Source organism: Tachyglossus aculeatus, chromosome 14 (assembly GCF_015852505.1).
Source record: "Tachyglossus aculeatus isolate mTacAcu1 chromosome 14, mTacAcu1.pri, whole genome shotgun sequence".
Lineage (NCBI taxonomy): Eukaryota > Metazoa > Chordata > Mammalia > Monotremata > Tachyglossidae > Tachyglossus > Tachyglossus aculeatus.
Genome location: NC_052079.1, coordinates 39152771 through 39174202, shown reverse-complemented (window position 1 = coordinate 39174202; position 21432 = coordinate 39152771). Strand labels below are relative to the sequence as shown.

The window sequence follows — 21432 nt, the reverse complement described above, 5'->3', positions numbered from 1 at the left end:
TACCCTGTGCCAGACACTGTACTGAGCGCTTATACAAGATAATCAGGTTGGCTACAATCCCTGTTCCAAAGGGGCTCGCAATCAGGGAGGATTTAATCCACTGTACAGAAAGGGTAACAGAGAGGTTAAGTGATTTGCCCGAAGTCACACAGCAGATAAGTGGCATGACCAAAATTAGAACACAGGTCCTCTGCTTGCGCTTTCTCCACTAGGCCAGGCTGCTCCCCTTTGCTGATTTGAGAAGCAGCGTGGCTCAGTGGAAAGAGCCTGGGCTCTGGAGTCAGAGGTCATGGGTTCAAATCCTGGGTCTGCCAATTTTCAGCTGTGTGACTTTGGGCAAGTCACTTAACTTCTCTGTGCCTCAGTTACCTCAACTGTAAAATGGGGATTAATACTGTGAGCCCCCTGTGGGACAACCTGATCACCTTGTAACCTCCCCAGTGCTTAGAACAGTGCTTTGCACATAGTAAGTGCTTAATAAATGTCATTATTATTATTATTATTATTATTCTTAAGGTGTGCCGGCGAGGCTCTGACTGCCTGGAAGTTCGCTCCCACACAGTAGTCCCCAAATTTCCGGCATCCCTTGTTCCCTGGAAGACGTTTTATTACTTGGAAATTTCCAGCTGAAGCCTAAGTATACAAATCCGGGTTGATAATGTTGCATTTTGGAAGGGGTGCGTAAAAAATGCTGTCAGTTTTGAAAATGTCTTCATCCACTGAGGTGGTTTATACTTAGGGTACTCTGGACTAGCCCACTTGGGCCTTTCATCGTTGTTGAGTAGGGACCGTCTCTACATGTTGCCAATTTGCACTTCCCAAGTGCTTAGTACAATGCTCTGCAGACAATAAGTGCTCAATAAATACGATTGGTTGAATGAACGAATGAACCAAGATATAATTACTTGGGTTTTTCACATTTTTGGTGCTCTAGACTTCAAGGTCTACAGTAATAATAGAGTTAGTAGACACGGTCCCTGACTGCAAGGTCTTTGAGGGCAGGGACCAGGTCTCCTAACTCTATTATATCGTACTTTTTCAAGCGCTTAGTACAGTGCCCTCCCACAAAAAGCACTCAATAAATGATTGACTGATTGATGGATTTTGAGCTCACCTACGATCCTACCCAAACTGAATGGAATACTTTTTTCTAAAACTTCAAGTTTAAAATTAAGAAATGAATGAAAATAGCATTTAAACTATTTTTGTCCACTCCACAGAGGAGAGGGGAAAGTAGGGCCAACTGTAAAATAAGTTCCTCTTCCTATACCATTTAAAATGAGAGAAGCATGCATTCGGGTGTTTGTTTATGAGTATAATTGTTTTACACTTATTTTAATCATATTCACTAATTCTCTCCAGGTCAAAGCTTTGCCCTTAGTGCTCTGTCATGGGTCTTAAAATGAAATTGCTTGAACAAACCAAATGAAATCATTTTCCAGACCAACAAGATCCTCTATCCCAAAAGTTCTGATACCTAACCTCTTACTCCATGAATAGGGGAATTGTTGGTTGGAATTCAATTCAGCCAGCCAGCCAATAAGCATGTATTTTGTGATGTCCATGGGCTGCAGAACACATCTTCCTTTCCATAGCCAAAGAATCATTTAGCCTTAAAAAGTATTATGTATTTTTTTCCTTCTACCTTACAGGGTTATTTCCCTCTGAAATGGAAACTTGACCAAATTACTGGGAAAAAGGATGTGGCAAAAAGGAAAGGAGATGTTGCTTCTGTGGTTCGGTTTGGATTAAAACAAAGTGGGACAACAGCCCCTTAAAAATTCAGTATTGTAACAGGAGTAAGGAAAGAGGTATAATGTTATATCCCAAGCAGTGTTCTCTTCTCCAAGTCTCCCCCCTCTACTCACACTCTACTTGGGGTCTAAATCTGTTCTAACATCACCCACTGCAGAGTCAAGACACTTTAGGGCATTCTTTTCTGAACAGAAAGGGAAATTTAAAAAAAAAAACTATTTCACACATATCCAATCAAAATATGTATTTTCTGGGTGTGAGGAAAAAATGAACAATAACTCAGGCAGGCTCCCTGTGAACTCTCATGCATTCTGAATCACAGGCGATTTTAGCTCATATAATTAAACTGAAAAAATATTAGCCATTGATTTACCAAAACAACCCAACCAACCGTGCAAATTCAAGACAGGACTGGGGGAGAGGGGTGTTTATCTCTCTGCACTTGGAGGTGTGCCCCCCTTGGAGTGTAGTCAGAACAGAGTCTATTCCCAACCAGAGTTGGTTGCTTGAAATTCAGCAGCGTGGCTCAGTGGAAAGAGCCCGGGTTTGGGAGTCAGAAGTCATGGGTTCAAATCCCAGCTCCGCCACTGTCAGCTGTGTGACTTTGGGCAGGTCACTTAACTTCTCTGTGCCTCAGTTACCTCATCTGTAAAATGGGGATTAAGACTGTGAACCCCACGTGGGACAACCTGATCACCTTGTATCCTCCCCAGCCAACCTGATCACCTTGTATCCTCCCCCAGCACTTAGAACAGTACTTTGCACATAGTAAGCGCTTAACAAATGCCATTGTTATTATTATTATTATTATTAATTATTATCTTAGTCAGGGATCAAGCATCTTGCAAGCACTTTGGGATACTGAAGGTATCTCTTTCTCCATCTATGATAACAGTATAAGAAACACCATTACCAGCCTAAGATTCCACCTCCAACAACAGTAACAGGATCCAGACAGTCAATCAATCAATCAATCAATCAATCGTATTTATTGAGCGCTTACTGTGTGCAGAGCACTGTACTTAAGCGCTTGGGAAGTACAAGTTGGCAACATATACAGACAGTCCCTACCCAACAGTGGGCTCACAGTCCTGTCAGAACATCACATTCTGAAGCTCTATTTGGATAGAGCACAATCAAACCATAGGAGAATTCAGTGCCTTAAGGTTGTACATAACATGGGATGACTAGTTAAGAGTGCTTGTTTAAAGCACATCAAAGGGTCACTTGGCAATGTTGTAATAACAATAATAATGGCATTTGTTAAGTGCTTACTGTGTGTGAAGCACTGTTCTAAGCACTGGGGGTATACAAGGTGATCAGGTTGTCCCACCTGGAGCTCACAGTCTTAATCCCCATTCTACAGATGAGGTTACTGAGGCACAGAGAAGTTAAGTGCCTTGTCCAAAGTCACACAGCTGATAAGTGGCGGAGCCGGGATTAGAACACATGACCTCTGGCTTCCAAGCCCGTGCTCTTTCCACTGAGCCACGCTGCTTCTCCAGTCTCTTCTGTTGTAATCGGCTCACTGGCACTATAAAACCTAAGGATAAGGAAAACTCACATTTTAGTGCTCATCCTGTCTGACCCAATGAATTCGCACAAATGTGCACAAGGCATTTCTCTCAACAATGCAACATGCTGGATCCTAATAGGCTGCACTGCTGGATGAACATTCCCCAATTCCCTAACATTTTAGCCACCCAGCACAGAAAAACATGGACTATTGTCTGAGTTCCCAGTGTCATGCTAATGAAGTGCAGAGAAAGTGTCAGGCAATGGAGGAGGCTTCTTGAAAGGAGCTATTTTTGCTTTCAATAACCTCGAATTTCACCAGGTGTGACAAAAGCTGGGCACTGTTTCAATTGTTTCCGAACACCGAACTGCCTGGACCTAGAGGAACTCAGCTCGAACTAGTGGAAAGAGCCAGAACCTGGGGGTCAGTGGACCCGGATTCTAATCCCAGATCTGCCACTTGTCAGCTGCATGACCTTGGGTAAGTCACTTCACTTCTATGTGCCTCCGTTCCCTTATCTGCAAAATGGCCATTCAATATCTGTTCTCCCTTCTACTTAGGCCATGAGCTCCATGTGCGACCTGATGACTGTGTACCTATCCCAGCGCTTAGTACAGTGCCTGGCACATAGTAAGCATTTATGAATTACCACAATTATTTTTATTACTATTAGCTATGTGATGGTTGGCTTCTGACATTCATTCATTCACTCAATCGTATTTATTGAGCGCTTACTGTGTGCAGAGCACTGTACTAAGCGCTTCGGAAGTACAAGTCGGCAACATATAGAGACGGTCCCTACCCAACAATGGGCTCACAGTCTAGAAATCTATCATGGTCACCAATATCCCAAACTTTCTCCTCTACATCCAAAACTTTCCATCCTTCATCTCTTGTTGTCCATTATGAACCTCTTGCCTATGAACTTACCCGAACTCTTCTTGAATATAGTGCCATTTGACCCACACAACTCTTGTGGTAACGAATTCCATATGCTCAACATCCACCCCATGACAAAGTAACAAACCTGCATGAGTGAAAATGGCATGAGGTGTGAGCTTTGAGTCTGCACTTCCATTTTCTCGTGTTTATCACGTAATACCCACTCATCAACCCACTTTGGTACCATCATTTAAGTATGTTTTCATTTCCTTTTCATAACCATCCAGGAAATAACCTATCAAGGTAAAGCCTTTTATTTTCAAGCAATTTACACTAACCTCATTTTAACACTGACAAAAATGGACTTCAAATTCAGCATGTGGGATTTAGCTTAACTATAACTACCAGAAATAACCAGTCTTGAGCCAGGTTAGAGGATGCAGCCCCTTCTTTCTTCTTTATCATACTACCTTCTTCATTTCTCTCCTAAAATTCGTTATTTGCTGCTACCTACTGCCTTACACTCCCGTCTCTTGGATTGTGCAAATGTTTGCATCTGTCTCTATGTTTATTGCTATGTTTCTGTGTGTCCCCACCTCTACGTACCCCAACTTGAGACCTAGTGTAAGTAAATGTTTCAGTGACTCCTTATTTATGAATATGTTGTTCATATGTATACGTGTATGTGTGTGCATGCATGCATGAATGGTGGGAAGGGGTATCTGCTTAGGTTTATGTGGGTCCGTATATGTCTGCGTATGTAGCTATATAGGTATGGATGTGGTGATTGTGGGAGGGTATTAGTATGTGTTTGTGAGTAATCTCATGTATGATGAGCATGGAGAAGGGCTGTATGCGTCAAGGTTTGTGAATATGTGTGTATATACACATTGTCTAGAGTGGATCTATGTACGTATGACTTAATTTACATACAGTTGAGGTAAGTGTGGGACAGAGAGGGAGGTATATTTTTTGAGATGTGGGTCTATATATATATCCATATCCACCCATCCATACCTTCTTACCATCCTCAAATATATATATATATATATATATATATATATATATTTGAGGATGGTAAGAAGGTATGGATGGGTGGGCAGGGGATGAGAAAAGCTGGAGAGAGGAATGAGTGTGGATTTGTGCCTTCCAATCACCCAGAGAAAGGGGAATCTTCCCTCTCCTGCAAACTCCGTTTCAGCTCCGCACACACCTATTCCACTCCTCCCCACAACTTCCCAGAGACTGCCTAGCACAGAGTCGACAGTCCAGAGGGTTCAGGCCCCCAAGGACAGCAGAGGCACGGGGAGCTGATTTTGCTCCAGACCTCTCAGAGCAGAGAAATATCCAGTTCTGCAGGGAGAAGGGAGTCTTGACAAGGCCTGGAGCCACAGTTGAACAGAGGGCCAGCTAAGCCAGTAGGGCTATGGCAGGGGGCGGGGGGTAGTGGGGGGAAGGGGAGAGGTGGAAGCAGGGGCTTGTGCCAAATACTGTTGCGACCATATTGCGTGGCACTTCAGAAGAGACTGAGTTCTCCTCACCCCTGAGCAGCCTCTGCACGGTGGCCAAAGTAGTGATTGACCCACAGCTCTGCTACCAGACTTGGCTCTGAGATACCTACCCCATGTCCCATAGAGATGTGCTCCACCAGGCTGTGCAATTGCTTGTCATTTGGGGAAGGAGGGGCCACTCCTTCTATTCCCCTAAAGCCAGCTGCTGGATTGGCTGCCCCTGGACTGGCTTAGAGACAGCCCCTGGCTGTTGTTGCTATTTGGGGGATGGAGACACAAAAAAATCCATGCTCCTCCTTCCCAAAATGCCAGTGGTTCAGCTCCATCAGCCGCCAGGGTGCTAGCAATGGCCAAATAACCAAAGAATTTCATCTGTAGAGAAGGGGGCTTTGGTAAGGTGGGGATTGTGGCCTACCATGTATTATACCAAGAAAGGCCATGTACTTTCTTGGGGGCTCCTCGGGGACTAGGGACGGTGCCTATACTTCATCCATATATATAATAATAATAATAATAATGGTATTTGTTAAGTGCTCACTATGTACAAAGCACTGTTCTAAGCGCTGGGGGATACAGGGTGATCAGGTTGTCCCACGTGGTGCTCACAGTCTTAATCTCCATTTTACAAATGAGGGAATTGAGGCACAGAGAAGTTAGGTGACTTGCCCAAAGTCACACAGCTGACAATTGACGGAGCCGGGATTTGAACCCATGACCTCTGACTCCAAAGACCTTGCTCTTTCCACTGAGCCACGCTGCTTCTCTATGTGCCAAGCACTGATCTAAGTGTGCTGGGGAAGATACAAGGTAATCAGGTTGTCCCACGTGGGGCTCACAGTCTTAATCCCCATTTGACAGATGAGGTAACTGAGGCACAGAGAAGTTAAGTGACTTGCCCAACGTCACACAGCTGAGAGTGGCAGAGCCGAGATTGGAACCCACGACCTCTGACTCCCAAGCCCCGTGGTCTTCCCACTGGGCCACGCTGCTTCTCTATCTGATCCAGCGTTTACTACGGTGCTTAGTACGCACTTAATCCTTGTTAATATCACTACTACTCTCCTTCTCTGATGTCTAAATTCTCTTCAACCCAAGATGATTTAATCGTAGCTCGTTGTGGGCTCGGACTATCACTATTTATTGTATTGTATTTTCCCAAGCACTTAGTACAGTGCTCTGCACACAGTAAGTGCTCAATAAATACAACTGAATGAATGAATGAATGAATGTAGCGATGTCCCCTTGAACTCTTTTATTCGGATTAATTTCTTATCGATTGTGGGCCTATCATCTAGTTTACACTGTTCCAACATTCTAACCCTGAGAGTCAATAATTGTCATCCGGTAGGAATTTTTCTAAACCAATTTAAGCTCAGCCCTTTAGGTGCAAACAAGAAAGTCTGGTTTGTGTGTTTCCTATAGACACTAATGGTGCTTACTTATCTTTCAGACATAACTATACTTAGAGAAGGATGGCAACGATTCCAACTTAACTAAAGATCACAAATGAATTAAGCCACGTGTCTTTCGACACGAACTATGTCTTAGAAAAGAGTTTGATTTGTGCTTGCATTATGGATGCTACTTTGTCCAGAATGGGTTGTTATGTGTTTGGTTTAAGCATATTTACTGAAGCCATTTGGCGTCTACATTTTTTTTCCAGTTCTCAGAGCATCAGATGTAGATTTAATTAAGTTGATGATGGAGATGCTTATCAGAGCCTTTCTTGGAAAAGCCAGACTTAAATGCCCGTGATTTAAGTCTGTTTACTATCCAGGTTTGCTCAGAACAAATCCAGACATATACATTTGGAAAGTTGTCATTTTTATGCATTTTCTGAGGAGAATCTCAACTATAAGTATATTACCATAACCCAGGGTTTCAGTGCAGCAGAACAAAATCATATACGTAAATGAAAACAGATGAAATATACCAAATGGATTATTTTTTTTCCCACAGAAGAAAAATCAGGGGAGGAGGGGGCATTCTAAGGAACTAACTATTTATTGGTAGGTACTTGGAGAAAAAAATTTGTATTACCAACTGCTTCTATATATTTGGTAATATCATTCTATTTGTTTAGAAAGCTACATAAAGATTGGCACACATTTTAGAATTATGCAGCACTCCTTTATCAGTTTCAGGGAAGTGGCAAAAATTCATTCTTCTATCTAATAGACCTTGGAAAGTGTTGTAAGGAAGAATTAGATCTTGAAGTTACCTGAGGAAGAAACTGTAAACATTAGTGAAAATTATGGATGTTTTCTATTTTATACACCTCTGTTTACATACAGAATTTGGATTTACTTGGTGCTACTTTTCAATAGTTAACTGTGTCAGTAATGAGAAGATGCTATTTTGATTCTCTTTTTCCTAGCAGTATTGCACGAAATATTGCAAATATTATAGGACACATCAATCGATGATATTTATTGAGCGCTTACTGTGTGCAGAACACTGTACTAAGCGCTTGGAAGAACACAAGACAACAAAATTAGCAGACCCTGCCCATTACGAGCTTACACTCTGATATCCATTAGTGTATTTACCCAACATAGGACTTTCCTTGGATCAGAAATGCTACCCTGTGTTCTAGAACCCTGTTAAAATTAATTATATTTTGCCTAATGTCTAATTCAAGTGAGCACTCATCAAAATAGCACACTGGCCATGTCTGCATGGCCTGAATTGATACTCTGATCCTTATCACTACTCTGAACCATAAATTTACAATCAGTCAGAACAGAGATTTCCAACCATTTCGACCTCAAGGTTTGCTCAAGTCATCCTAAATAGCAATACGATTGCTCGTACAAATATACGCTATGAAAATTTCTTTGCTTTGCAGCTTTTCTTTCTCTACATTAACAGCAGTAGCTTCTCCCCCCTTCTTCCATTTTTTTTCACATTTACCAAGTGTCTTCAGTGCTTGGCAAATAGTAAGTGCTTAACAAATACCAACATTATTGTTATTATTATTATTTCCTCACAGAATATCTGTAATCATATATAACTCACTGTAAAAATACACAACTAAATTCCATTAGCATGCACTTCTAAAGGTGGCAATAGCTAGGTCATTAGCAACAGTGCAATAGCATCAAAAGAACTACCATGGACTCAAATTTATGAGATTTATAAAACTGATGATTTGGGTGGGTATACAAAGGATGGAAGCTTGCTAATATGTTTCTTTTGATTGTTGGTGGAGGTAGTCAGAATTCAAATCCTGGGCAGTTGTTAAAAGATTGAGTTGACCGATAATTTTTCAATCTTCCAGGGCTTCTTTTAAGGAACATTCAATCAATAGTAATTTGGAGTTAAAAACGTAAAATCAAGTTTCAAATCTTGGCGCATCAAAACGCCCAAGGTGGTAATCATGGCAGAGGGTTTGAAAAGATAATCATTTGGGGGAAGGCAATGACTGAATAATTGTGAATGCAATGACGTTATTTTCATTTTTGAGAGAACTATATACATAAGATACAAGGTGTGTTTCAGATTTCATCTGGTTGCTTTCCTGTCACCATCCATTTAGCACTTTATTTTGATGTGGAGTAAGCTGGACTTCCTGTTACTACATCTTGATATTTGACTGCAAAACATGACTCATTTGTAAATCACTGAGAACTCAACAAAATACTTGAATATCACAGCAGATATAGTCTATCTTTCAAGAGTCCTCAACATTCTTGGAATGTTAGCTGATGCACTAAAAAAGCCACAGAGCAATAAACAGCTAGACGATTCACATGGAAATGGGATTCTGTCTATCTGTTAGGCAACAATGAAACATTCTCTGCATTTTTATTTTCGTATACCCTAGTAAAATCTTTTGTCACCTTGAGATTCAGATATATTAAATAAACACATTGCAACCTTCCTTTGCTTCACACCCAGAATAGCCTAGATAGAATTATAAGAAGGGTGCAGTGTAAACAAACAGATGAAAGGGAAACACCAGGTCTTAGGGAGCTTTTCGTCATGATGATGGAGTCCCTTCAAGAGACTGGAGGAAAACAGAGCCACAAGTTAGCAAGCAATAATACACTGTGAAAATAAATCTTTCACCTGAAGAAAAAAAAGGCATTAAAGGTGGATTTTGAAACAAAATCCACATTTTGCACATTTCTAATTTGACTGCTACCTCAACGGAATACACCTAAGTGGGTTTGAAACAGAATACGTGAAATCTAAGTAAATACCTCATTTTATACCTATCTAGAAGTCATTCTATTTTTCAAATGAGTTCAGGAAAAGACATAAATAATTTTTACCCACTCCAGAAAATATGGCAAATATTCTTCAGTTCAGGAATACAAATTACATAGGGAGCAAGGATTTCTGTTCAGTGCTTTCAAATGAGTTCAGGAAAAGATGTAAATAATTTCTACCCGCTCCAAGAAAGCATGGCAAACATTCATCAGCTGAGGAATACAAATTATGTAGAAGGCAAGGATTTCCGTTCAAAGCTTTTGACTTTCTTTTTCTTTTCTTTGGTAAACACTATGAAGTAAAGGAACAATAACTTTGTTGACGTTACTGAAATTACGGAACACGTATAATGTCTATTTCTGTTCAACAGGATTGCCCCGAAGGCCAGTCATTATACTGAGAAAAATGAAGTTCATACAATGCACACTGCAGATGCAAGGACTGACAAATGTGAGACGTTACAATGTCACCTTTATGTAAGTTAAATAAAGATACTTTTTAGTCGATGTTAGTAGTTCCCTGATCAACAACTACTTGATCTTCTGAGAAATCCCTCAACATCAAAATTCCCATTGATGGAATTAATGCGAAAATTAGGCATGTTGGATAAACCTTTTGCATTTTGACGGTCTCGTATTTTAATTTCAGGAGGATCTTCCCCGAAAATGGAAATGTGGCCATGTTTCATCCTTACATTAGACACAGTACATCAGTTCAATTTGCAAGATTTCTCAATACTTAGGTACCACCGAGACCATCCTGATACTATAACTTCATGAAAGTATATACATGTCTACGCGTCGCTGAAAAGACCACCGCCGCAGTGATGAAACCGCCTGGCTACAGGGTTTTGCTGAAAGCTTTGGAAAAGGGCATACATCGAGAGTAAAGACTACTATTAATCACCATCAAAACTGGAACCTGCCATATTACAAAAAGGTCCTTCCCCACACCGCACCTATAACTGTCGTTTAATACCTTTTCAGTGAATTACCACATTTCGGTCAAGCATTTCTAGGTCAGAAAGTACCAGGTAAGAAGAAGTCATCATTCTACATAAATGCCACCATTGTTTTGAACACAATTTGCACTTGCAGGTTTACTACTTGAAAGTCTAAATATGGTTTATGTACCATATTTACCAAAAGTCTGTCTGACTTTTGTTTTTTCTGGTACAATTTCTAATTCTATTTTCCTCAAATTGAGAGGACCCTAAAGAAAGAAATGTATGCGACGGAAGGAGGCCAAATCAGAACGCATTTTGATTTCAAACCAATATATTTATGTCATTAAAAGATTCTGTGGAGTCTTTGGCCTCCTCCTTTTGGCCTTCCCACCCCAGCCCACTGGAAAAAAATAGAAAATAAAAGCTCCTTCCCTCAAAAGACTACATCGAGCACTGAAAAGTATTTGAAAGAACCCACAGAGTTTTAGCACATACAGAATATTAGCTGAGGAGGGCCTTTATGTTAGAAAGGCGAAGGAAAAACACTCCCCCCACCCAAAAAAAAAGTTGGGTGCCACTTTCTTCAAATGATGCTTCCTTCCAAAGGACTGTTTGATTCCTCCACCCCTAAGTAAATAAAGATGTAACTTGTCTCCTTTTCAATTGCTGGTCTAGAAAGGCTGACAGGGGTTTCACAAAACCCTCCTGTGTTAGGGAACGGAAACTCCTAATGAGATTAGTTGGTGTGTATGCAGACATTACTTAGCAATGACTAAAGGGGCTCTCTTCCTGCAGCAGCCAGTGGAAAATTCAGGGAACTTTTTCCCCCTGCAGCATCAGAGTCCCTCTAACCTTCTGCAAAGCCAGATCCAAAAACAACTCTCTACTTTCTCCCCTTCGGCTGAGGGTGGAAAGTCGAAAAACGGGCCAGGGGCTTTAAAAAAAAAAAAAAAGAAAAAAAAGACGGCAGGCTGGGAGTCAGGGGGTGTCGGCGGGAGAGGGGAGGGGGCTCTTGAAGACTACAAAGGAAACTGTAAAAAAAAGCGCAAATACATAAACCTGAGAGGGAGCAAACCACAGAGTTTCTTTGTGAGCTGCTCCAGTGACTCATTTTCAAGATGTTGTCTGCTGCCAGTTTCAAAGCGGAAGCGCATGGCAATTAGTCTTGCTGTTTCCAGACAAGCCAGAAACTCTCCCGACACCCTTTTTTTTTTTTCCTCCTTCTTCTTTTTTTTCTTTCAAGCCCCCCGCCTTGGCAGTTTGCGAAGGCACAGTCCTGCGGCCGCCCCCCACCCCCTTCCAGCCCCCCAATTGGGGGCCGGTTTGGGGGTCCCGGGGGGCGGGCCTGGAGACCCCCTTTGGTCCCCCCACCCCGATCTGCTCCTTCTCCAGGGGCCCCCCAACTTTTTGGACCTGGGGGCAGGCCTGGCTGCTGGGGGAGGGGGCGCCCAGCCCCCCGAAAAGATAAAAACCCGCCTTCCAAACACCCAGAGAGGCCTCCCCACCGTGACCTTTCACCTTTCAGCCCTTTCTGAGCCCCGAGCGGCCTGCTCCCGCCCTTCCCCACCCCCGGGCGACCGACTGAGCTTCGACGAGGTGCGGAACTTTGTCCTAAGCGTTGGGAGAGCGAAGTCCCGGGCCTCCCAACCCCGGTCACCGATGCTCATCCCCCAAGACCCCGGCTCACCCGTCCACCCCCCTCGCAACCACGTAAGACAACCCAGAAAGAAAGAAAGAAAAAAAACCCCCAAAACCCAACAACAACCCCCTCCGCCCCCCCCAAAAATTCCCCCAACTAAACTTGTCGATTCTCGCAGCCGCAGGAACAAAACGCTTTTACGTACCCAGATGTCTGCTGAGCTTTTAAAGTCTTCTTCTGGGTGATTTTTAAGAGGAACTGGGTAAAATCCCCTGGTTTTCCATGCTGACAGGCGTCTGCAAGCGGTCTGTTTCTCTTGTAATGAGATCCTGATATTTTTCCTCTTTTTTCTTTCTCTCTCTCGCTCTCTCTCTTTCTCTCTAGCTCGCTCTCTTTTTTTTCTCTCTCTCTTTTTTTTTTGGTGTGTGTGAGAGCAGGAAGTTGGAGCAGTCAGACAGAGAGCCGGCTCACTTCCTTTACTGCATTATTCCCCAGGCGGTTTGCAGTCTGTGTAAACAGGCTTTTCCTCCCCGCTCCTCTCTCCCTGGCCGCTGATGTGCAGCATGGCTGTAACATAAGACACACACGTAATAAAATGGTAACGGTAACTACACACAGAGACACCCAGAGACACATACAGACAGAGACACCCAGGCAGCTCCGGCCGTTCCCTCTGACCCTCCACCTCTTCCTGTTCTACCACCCAGGGGAGGAGCATCCAACAGGCTCCACCAATTTGGAGTGCCACGGCCCCCCCCCTGTTGCGAACTGCAGAAGGTGGCTGGCTTTTTGAGGGGGAAAAAAAAGGAAAAAAAAAATCAACTTTGCCCAGGCTGGTGCTCTGAGACTGCCCAGAGTGTGTGTGGTTATTATTCTCATCATCATTTCTTCTTCAAGAGCAAGATCAGTCATTCAATCGTATTTACTGAGTGCTTACCTTGTGCAGAGCACTGTACTAAGCACTGGGAAAGTACAATCAGTCAGCAGAAGATGGGACAGGACCAGGAGGGTGGTGAGAGGGTAATAAGGATGCTATTTGTTAAGCGCTTACTACGCCAAGCACTGTTCTAAGGTGTGATACCTTTTGTCCAAAAGGAGTGCATTAGTAACGGTCACTTTTGCTTGCTCTTTTCTACCATGTGGCCCCGATTAAAGTGTTCCTCCGAAGGAAGCTGCTTCTGGAGGAAGGGATTTTTTTTCGTCCCAGAACACTCAGAGACCTGTCCCAGCCGCGAGGAACCACACCTAGATGTCTCATCTAATAGTAAAGTACGCTTTTATTCTTATTCTCATCATTATTTTTATTGTTACTGTTATTGTCATTTTAGTTAATGCTTCCGATGGGCCGGCAGCGTCTTAGAGCCTTAGCTGGATCCTAGCGTTAGGCACCTTCCCTGCCCAGGAGGTTTACGACTTGAAAAAGATAGGCAAAGAGGTTTACAACTTGGAGAAGACAGGCAAAAAGCGATGTGCCAAGGTTGTGGTGGCTGAAGGAGTCGCTACAGGCCACAAGCCAGTGGTGGCACTGTAATGACAGCCACCCCCTAAATCCTCGTTGCCATCATCACTGCCATCGGCGATAAAGGGAACTCCCACAGCTCCTTTCTACCCTCCATCTCTTCCTGTTCTACCACCCAGGGATGGAGCTACAAGTAAGCTCGGGTGACTTGATAGTGGAACAGCAGCAGCTCTGGCTAGCTGTACAGCGAGGCCCTGGAGGAAAAAAAAAAAAAAGATTTTCCCCAGTCTGGTGTTTTGAGGCTGTTAAAAAAAGACATCGATCCTGTCCTCCACAGAGCTACTTGCCTAGGCGTAGCGGTACCCAGCCTTACCCACCCTGGCCCTGAGAAAGCCAGTAAAACAGAAAGTGGCAGCCAGTCAATCAGTGTGTTTTTTATTGAGCGCTTACCATATGCAGTGAGTTGTATTAATCTCTTGGGAGAGTTCCAAAGTGTAGGTAATAATAATAATGGTATTTGTTAAGCACTTACTATGTGCAAAGCACTGTTCTAAGTGCTGGGGGATACAGAGTGATCAGGTTGTCCCACATGGGCTCACAGTCTCAATCCCCATTTTACAGATGAGGGAACTGAGACACAGAGAAGTTAAGTGACTTGCCCAAAGTCACACAGTGACAATTGGCAGAGCCGGGATTTGAACCCACGACCTCTGACTCCAAAACCCGGGCTCTTTCCACTGAGCCACGCTGCTTCTGGACACTATCCCCGCCCTCAAGGAGCTTACAATTTAGCAACCAAGAATCTTCCAGGCATCTTCAGGATCTTTCAGTGGTTTAGGAGAGCATTCCCTGCCTAGAGGAGAGTTTTGGAGGAGAGGGAGCCTGTATAGGCTATTGGGAAGTTATTTAGGCATTTGGAATGGCATGGAGAATGGAGATATGGGGATAGAATAAAATGTGTCCTGGATTATAGAAAAGAATGTATTTTGATGAAGCCAAGAGAGCAAATGGGGACACGATTCTGCATTGAGCCATTGGCAGTTTCATCCTTCATATGTGAAGGTAAGTCTGTAGTTAGTATTACTTTTCATGCAAAATTCCAGTCAGAAGGACATACGCTTGAATGTGTTTTTGCACAGCAGATAAACAGCTCACCAGTCGTAGTCTACTGGTGAGCTGAGTTTGGGTTAGGCAGTCAAATTTTAAGGACATGTTTTCTAGTCCCCTTCCCCATTTTGCACTGAAACTGTGCTCACCTCAACACCACTGTGCTGGGTAAGACATGTGAGGAAAATATTTGACAACTGGACACCCAAACAGCTACTGGATGCTGAGCTGAAACTGGAAAATGGAAAGCAGGGAAATGTTTTGAGGATGCAGACAAACAAAGCCTCAGGCAGTGCTGCGTCCTAGCTGAAAACTGGGGATTTGTCAGTGGTACCTTGGAAAAGTACATTCGATCAATCAATCAATCAATGATATTTATGGAGTGCTTAATGTGTGCAGAGCACTGTACTAAGCGCTTGGTAGATACTTTCCCTGCCCACAAGGAGCTTATCATATAAAGGGAGCTTAGCCTGGAGGGGCCTGACAGGCAACATGACCTACTTCAATCAAGAATAGAGCGGGTCTTTTTGAGAAGAAACTTCATAAGTAAGGAGAGACAAGGGAGCAAAAGCAAAAAAAAAAAAACAGCAGCAGACCCTGAAAACATCAAGCGTGACAGCAAAACAAAGGATAGCCTTGCGTGTTCACAGATCGGGTGAGACTCGAGACTGTAAACTCATTGTGGACAGGGAACATGTCTAACAGCTCTGTATTTGAATGCTCCATAAATACTATTGATTGATTGACTATATGTCCCACACTAGCCTTTTCAGTCACACATGCACACATTGGTGAATTTCACTGTCAGTGGCATCTTCTTTGAATAGGAAGAACAACCACTGATAAATTCACATGAAATTATTTGCAGTTTTGGTGTCCGCTTGAATTGCACTATTGACACTCCCTTTCCTGTGACTCTGCAGCCCAGCACATGCAAAAATGACTAACAGAGTTCAGTCTTTTGACTACTGAGATTTTTGTGTGTTCTATAGATCAGCAGATTGCAACTTCGCTCACTTTCGTTGGATGTTTGGATGAATAAACTGCTCCTACTGCCTACCTGGTGGGGTTTTACTCCGGACTTGGTAGCTTGGAGCTTATTCGTGAATATGTAGCAAAATAATTGTAAGGTTTAGGTAAGAAATGAAAAAACAACTGAAAGATGAGGGAGGAGCAAAGGAAAAAGGGAGGCAGAGGGAAGGGAAAAAGAAATGGAAAGAGAGTTGGGAAGTGGAGAGGGAGCAGGATAGAGCAAAAACAGAAAGGGGAAGAAAAGGAGTGGAAAAGAGAGAAGATGAAAGCATTTTATAAATAGTAGCAGGGCAATATGTTAGACGGCCATCTGCTAGGGGATTTTTAGTGGAAACTTGGGAGTGGTTTAGGGGTGGGGGCGGGAGAAACAAATGCAGAAAGCACCCAGAAACATTCTCGGTACATATAGATATCGGTGCCCTTTGCCCTTCATGGTAGAAGAGAAGGACTCCTTTCTGAGGTGCTGCATCAGGAAAACAGATACCAATGCCTGTGTTATGGGCAGTAAGCCGTAGAACCAGGAGAGGGGCTTGGGATAGAACAAATATCAGCACTTTTCTTAATGACCTCAAGAAAATTTGTCCCTAGATTTGCCCCATTAGCCCTCTAATTATAGGGGTATCAGTCACAATTCAGCCCTGAAGCCTTAGGTTGAACTCACAAAGACCTGGCTTTAGGCCACGAGTTTGTGTGCTCCTATGAGTCTCCTGATTAGCCTTTGACCATGTTGAGGAGGGACCTGCTGTCAGTTGGTCGAGTTGTCACCTGACTGAGAGTAGGGTCCTACATTTCTCCAGCCTTTAAAAGCGCCATGACAGACTTGTCGGAGAGATTGTAGTGCAGATTGTCAGGAAGGACAACAAGTCCAGAGACCAGGGCTCAAAACACGAGGGTCAATGTGGCCTGGAAAGAACGTGGGGACTCGATACTCCCGTACAACTCCCTAGGTCAGACTAGTCCCCAACTGGGGAAACCGAAGCCCTGGGGTGAACCCCTTGAGCCCCTCTCTCTCCAGCCCCACCCATGGGCCTTTTGACCTCCTCACTGCGGTCTGCTCATCCTGCCAGCCCTCGGTGGCAAGCGCTCTGGGCTGGTTAGTAATGCACTGTCAAACCCACAAACTTCAAAATGCTGAACCTACTCTTTCCAATTACGAGCCTAAAATGGCACAAACTTTCTGAAAGTATTCTTATTTGCCAATGGTGGGCACTAGGGGAGCTACTCTACCCTTGCACCAGCCGCATGATATGACAAAGCAATCTCAAATTAGATTGTTGGGTTTGAAACTTTAAAAAAAACATTATTTCCTCTTGCTGAACTTTTGGACCAGGATTCTCCAAGGCCAGCCCATCAACCAGGACAGGGAGTCATAATTGCCTACTACAGATATATGCCGTACCGAGCCAGCATACCTCCACTTCCCACCATCCTTTGGTACCCGACCCATTGAAACCCTCACCCCTGAACTCTCTTGGGCCTGCAAACCCAACGGGTTCCCTTGGCACTTACGTTTTGCCCCAGTGAGAACAAGACTGGCAGGGATGAGAGGGTATGAATGGCACCACGCAAACCACCCTTTAACTCTAAACTGGCTCTCGGCCCTGAAGCCTCAGGGCCAAATGCTCATCCATCATGCTTGAAGGGTAACTCCATCAGCATCACCATTGCTTCCTCCCATCCTCACCACTTAGGAATAGGTGTATAACTAATTGTACAATTAATTCGTTGTTTCGCACTTTCACCCTGACATACTCATAGTACTCTCTGCTGTGCCCTTGTTCTTTCTCCTGCTCCCTGTAGTTGTAATTAATGGATATCGGCCTGCTCCCCGCCCCACCATTAGATTGTAATCTCCACAAGGTTAGAAATCGTGCATTTTGCGTCTGGTGGGTGCATTCTCCCGAATGCTTAGCTTAGTACTCCGTACAATGCAGGTACTCAAAAAAATAGCATTGATTCGATTCAATTCAATTCAATCTTATTTATTGAGAACTTACAGTGCGCAAAGATTCATCGGCTCAGAGCTGTGCAGAATGATCCAACTAAATCAGCATCGCTTGACCTAACATGGAAGCCTGATTTCCTTCCTAATACTGCTTTTGGGATCTGGGCCTATTCATTCATTCATTCATCCATTCATTCAATCATATTCATTCATTCAGTCATATTTATTAAGTGTTCGGTGTGCGCACAGTACTGTATTAAGTGCTTGGGAAAGTACACTGCAACAATAAATAGTGACAATCCCTGCCCACAACGAGCTCACAGTCTAGACGGGGGGAGACAGATGACAATAAAAATAAATAAAATTACAGATATATGCATAAGTGCTGTGGGGCTGGGAGGCATGGGTGCTGGGCGGAGCAAAAAGAGCAAGTCAGGGCAATGCAGAAGGGAGTGGAAGATGAGGAAAAGTGGGGCTTAGTCTGAGGACATAAAGAATCATAATATGTCTCAAAAAGCTTGTACATCTTAAACCTAGCATGTAATGACCATGCTCACACCTATATTTGAAGTCTAAGCATATCAAGTGAACCAGAACAGATAAGGATCATTCAGGTAAACTGACCAGTTTAGACAAGGTAGTCCCAATTCCAGGATGCTTATATATTTTTCAAAAATTTTCCAGGAAAGTCAGGACCGGTAAATAGGGACGAATGTTCTGCTTATCTGTGTCAGTCAGTAAAATACCATCACAAAGATGGCCAGAAAAAATACTCAAGGTGAACTGGCCATAACTTTGCCACTCCACACTCCACACAGTAACTGAAAATCACGCTGTCCAATGTGAAACTGGACACATGGCCACCTAGCCACCGCCTCCTCCTGAAAACAAGAGACAAGTTATTTCTAAACAAAGTTTGAGGAATGTGTTTTGAGAGAGGGTGGCCCAGGAGTGCCTTGAGACGTACTCATGAAGTCAAGCCCCTGGGATGCTTGGGCCGTGGACTCTGAGCCACACAGGGATATGGCAGTCAGGGGATGAAATGGACCTGAGAGAGTGCTGGTCATCAGGACTGTGTGTTGGCATTCCTGGAGAGGTTCTGAATGAGGCCTAGAGGTATGTGGCTCCAGAAACACTACTCCTTGTCTACCCATGGCACGATCCTTACCCATGATGTACTAGTTTCCTCAGGCAAAAGAGGGTCAAAATAGGAGTTTTTCACTTGAAAATCTCTTTCAAAACATGTGTGTGGCCCCAGGCAGATGAGTCCTTCGAATAATCAATTGAAAGAGACCTTGAGAAATCATCTGGTCTCCCTTGTTTCTAGACAGTCAGTCAGTCAATATGTCAGTCAATCATATTTATTGAACGCTCACTGTGTGTAGAGCACTGTACAAAGCTCTTGGGAGAGTGCAATATAACAATATAACGGAAACATTCCCTGCCCACAACGAGGACACACCTAAACCATCTCAAGCAAAAGAAACATTTTATTTTTACAGAAAAGGGGATTCCACAACCCAAATAAGGCCTCCATTCCTATGTTAAACAACTCTCTGCTCTCAGGAAATTCTTCCCTATACCCAAACTAAATTCCTATGCTGCAATTTGTCCCTTCTTCCTTTGTTCTCCAAGAGTTGGAAGCAATACTCACTTAAATCTCAGGCAGAAAAATGTTTGTGAATATCCTACTGAAACAATTATCTGGACAGGTAATTCATGGGATGAAAATGCTAAAGGAGTGATCCTGAACAGTTTCCTGTCCTAAACCATTTCCTGTTGTGGACCAAATTCAGTCTGACTGGGTGATATGGGGAGGTGGGAAGGGGGAGGGGGTGTGGGAAGGGGATGGAAGCGGGGCGGGGGTTGTGGGTGACAAATGAGTGTTTTCTAACCAGCAAGTGAACTACTATCCTCTTTCTAAATAATTTTCTGGGATTTTGTTTATCGTATTCATTTTTAGTTTGAAATAGGGAGCGTTAAAATAACTTGGGGTTGTGTGTTTCATTTTGTTGTCCCATCTTAGTGCTTATGAAAGGTGCCAGACAAAAAGGCACTGGAAACTGAAGTCGTTTTATCATCCACAGAACAGTTACAGGAAACTAAGAGAGAGCCCTGACAGTGCAGGATACGGTGTGGGGGAGGGGAAAGAGGGAAAGAGAGGGGAGGAAGAGGAGAGAATGAGGGGTGGGGGGAAAGAATATGAGAGATGGGAGGAGCGCGCATGGAAAGAGATGAGGGAGGAAGGGAGCTAAGCAGAGAAGGGAGGAGAGGAAACAGAGAAGAGAGTAAATGTGTTGAGGATTCGGAAAAACAGTTTGAAAGTTGGAGGTTATAGATGAAAATTTGTTGTTGTTCATTTCAGCAGAGCATTTTGAGCAGATTTTGAGATCATGGAGAAAGTCCCAGAGCTGAGCATGCCATGATACAGATGAGTGGAACATAAGATGGAAGATAGGTAGGAGGAAGCCTTTCTGCAATGCATTCTCGCTCCCAAATGAGAATTCCAGTGACATCTCTAGGGTCTCAGGCTTTCACCCCTGGGTGGAAATTGAGTGGGAATCAGGTACCTAAACAAATATAGGCCCCGGGATCACCCGGCAGAGCCAGGTGTTGTTAGATACAGGAGGAAATATTGGACAATGGAAGTCATTGTACCTGCTAAGCTTCAGAGAAGAAAAAGAAGGTGTCCAGTTTGAAAATGGGGTATGGGTGTGAGAGCCACTCTTCACTTAACACATAAGGCTAAGGGCCAACTTTTCCTTTTGATCAAGGCGGCAGGGATGTTAGGAGGTAATGAGTACAGGGAGGGGACGGACTTCAAAGAGCCTGATAATCCATCAGTCAGTTTTATTCATTGAGTGCTTACTGTGTGCAGGGCACTGTATTACACACTTGGCAGCACAAGAGAGTTGGTAGACAAGTTCCCCGCCCACAGTGAGCTTTCAGTCTAAAAGGGAGACAAATATATATATATATAATATATATATAAATAATTTATAGATATGTACTTAAGTGCTGTGGGGCTGAGGGTGGGGTGAATCAATCCAAATCCAAGTGCAAGGGTGATGAAGAAAGGAGAGGCAGTTAGGGGAAATGAAGATTTAGTTGGGGAAGGTCTCTTGGAGGAGCTGTGATTTTAATAAGGCTTTGAAGGTGGAGAGAGTATCGGTCTGTTGGATTTGAAGGGGGAAGGTGTTCCAGGCCAGAGTCAGGATATCGACAAGGAGTCAGTGGAGAGATGGACGAGATCAAGGTACAGTGCCTAGGTTGACTTTAAAGGAGCGAAGTGAACGTGCCGCATTATAGTAGGAAATCAGTGGGGTAAGATAGTGGGGTCGAAGTGATTGAGTGCTTTGAAGCCAATGGTAAGGAGTTTCTGTTTGTTTCTGGGATGTTTCTGATAAGCCAGAAATCTGCTATCT

The 21432-nt window shown here is 43.5% G+C and overlaps 1 protein-coding gene across 1 annotated transcript in view; it reads right to left on the bottom strand.

Annotated features, from left to right (window-relative positions):
* ELK3 (ETS transcription factor ELK3) overlaps positions 1-13135 on the bottom strand; it is a 62831-nt gene extending 49696 nt beyond the window's left edge. The window contains exon 1 of the mRNA XM_038756898.1: positions 12670-13135. The gene's annotated coding sequence lies outside the window, so the exon portion shown is untranslated. The remainder of the gene's footprint in view (positions 1-12669) is intronic.
* Positions 13136-21432: the final 8297 nt, after the last annotated feature.